This window comes from Megalopta genalis, chromosome 9 (assembly GCF_051020955.1).
Source record: "Megalopta genalis isolate 19385.01 chromosome 9, iyMegGena1_principal, whole genome shotgun sequence".
Taxonomy (NCBI): Eukaryota; Metazoa; Arthropoda; class Insecta; order Hymenoptera; family Halictidae; genus Megalopta; species Megalopta genalis.
Genome location: NC_135021.1, coordinates 4305001 through 4307500, shown reverse-complemented (window position 1 = coordinate 4307500; position 2500 = coordinate 4305001). Strand labels below are relative to the sequence as shown.

Genomic DNA, 2500 nt, shown 5'->3' with positions numbered 1-2500 from the left:
ATGTTAACCTGGCGTGCATCATCCCCGGTATCGATGTTCGAAACGCGGGGATGCCAAGTCCACCCTCCTTGCAACTGGCGTGGAAATACCCAAGTGGTACATCTTTGGGCAGACGCAACCACCTTCGAACGGCCAGCCGCGTCTGTTTATCTAATGCCTTCAAGATTTTAAGTGGGCATCTTGTCAAAACCAGCTGGTGATAAAAACGCGGAATGAGGAAACAGCGCAAGATCTTGAGGCGCTGTTGAGGCTTGAGTGGCGCCTTGGTGATATTGGCCAACTCTCTGTCTAGCTTGCCCCCAGGTTTTTCAATACCCATTGGCGAGATCTTAATGCCCAGATATCGGAAGCCCTCGGTAGGTCCCAGTTGTTTTATAGACCGACCGTTGACCTCAAATTTGCTGGCGGAGAGTATCTTGTACTTCTTTTCTTTACCAGCGATCTGGATGGACATAGCCAGACATTTATCGGAGTTGAATTCCAACCCGTACTTTCGTGCCTCCTCCTCAGCCGTTCGAAGCATGCCCTGCATTCCTGAAACGGAGGACGCGAACAAGATCAGGTCATCCGCATACGCCAGTATATTGACCCTTTGCTCCCTGATAACATAGCCGACCCCCTCGGGTAACACCCTTATCACCCGGTCCATGACGATCGAGAATAGCAGGGACGACAAGGGATCGCCCTGCCGCACACCCCTCGCTACCCGGATCGGATCCGATGTCTCTCCACGGACCTGAAGCACGGTTCGGCTATTACGGTACGTCGCTGTTATGTACCTCACAAAGAGCTCCGGGAGTCCCAATCCCCTTAGTGCCGATGTTATGGCATGGTGACTAACGCTGTCAAACGCCTTGGCCACATCTAAGGACACAACGTGAAGCTGCTTTAAGCAGCTCCGTGCGTCACGAAGGGCAGTTGATAGTACAAGCACGTTCTCAGCACAGCCATCGTGTACTCCTCGTTGCCGCTCATCGATGAGACCGGCTTTTGCCAATCTCACCGCCAAGATTTTATGCAGCTGACGAACGACGACTGAAGCCACACTTATAGGACGGAACTCGGATGGTGTTGAGCTTCCGTCCTTCTTAGGGATAAATACCGTCCTGCTGATGAGGAGCTCAGATGGAAATGCCCCTACCGCAAGGATGACATTATAAAATAAGGTTCTTAGAACTACTGGCACACTCCTCCATTGCCTGCTCGAGATGTTATCGAGACCCGATGCCGAGGAGAGCGGGATCTCATTGGCCTGGATCTCATGGCCACGAACCGGCTCAGCGATCCAATGCAGGTCCTCCCTTTCCTGAACTGGATGAAGGTGTTCAATGGGGACAGAAGGACTGGTGAGCATAGGTGTCCAGTACTCCACCATCTCGCCAACGGTTGGTGTTTGAGCCTGCACCGGGCCATCCAGTACAAGCTTGGCCGCGCGAGACATGTCCTTCTTCCAGAGTTCCTGCATGGCCGCATACTCCCTTCTCCTCAGTCTCCACCTCGGCACGGGCCCGGCAGGTGCAGCTTTAGGTGGCCGGAGCAGTGGTGTTCTCCGCTCCTTTACTTTCGCAGAAGGCGTCGGAAAGACTCTTTGAAGCCATCGACAACAAGCACTCGGTGTTATTGGTTCTCGATTAAGAACCGTTCTCGCAAGACTTACGAGTTCCTCCGCTTCATGGGATTTCACCCTTTCGGCCGGATCAATCAGCTTACGGATAGCGTCAATATATTGGCACTGATGTTGCTGTGCCGACGCAGGGTGCTCCTGAACAGGAGTAGGCGAATCCGCCTGTCGATGACTTGTGTCGTGATGTTGAGTGACACTGGAGGTTGAAGACTGAGACTCAACGGCAGGTCCACGCTCGCGGCATACACCGATCTTCTGTGTAACAAGAGCTTTATACGTCAATTTCTTTCTGAGGCCCTTCAGTCGATCAAGACTGAATTTATTGTCGAAGACCGTCAGTAGATGTTCATTCATAAATTTGACGTTGCCCTGCACACTCGCAAGCGCCTCAGCCGTCGCCACCATCTCAGTCTCTTCCTGAGTCCACCTAACCTTCTTTACGGCCACCTGCACTCGTTGGTTGGCCTCGTCTGGATGAGCTCTCCTCACATGGACCCCTAACCCGATGGAAGTGGGAAAGGATCGCGAACAATGGGGACATGGATGTAGTGCCCCCCGCGACGCAGGATGTTGTGCGTCGTTACTGGACTGGTTGGGTTTATTTCTCGAGGTCGTCGGACAAACATTCCGATCCACTGTGGCCGCTGTCGTAGGGTCGGCGATCCGAGTGGCCCGAGGGCCCGCCGACAATGGGTCACTTGACCCATAATCTTTCTTTTGATTCTTCGGGCCTACGACAATAGAGCCATGGGGGTGGCAACCCCATGACCCATAACATGCCTCCCTCAAAGTGACTAGAGCCGCCGCCACATTAGCGCGAAGGCAGGCCATTTGGGTGGGCTGCACCCTTACAGCGGCTCATTACTGCTAGGCAGC

At 53.6% G+C, this 2500-nt stretch overlaps 1 pseudogene; it reads right to left on the bottom strand.

The window, feature by feature from the left end:
* Positions 1-2500, bottom strand: part of LOC143260058 (large subunit ribosomal RNA) — a 7669-nt pseudogene that overhangs the window by 2372 nt on the left and 2797 nt on the right.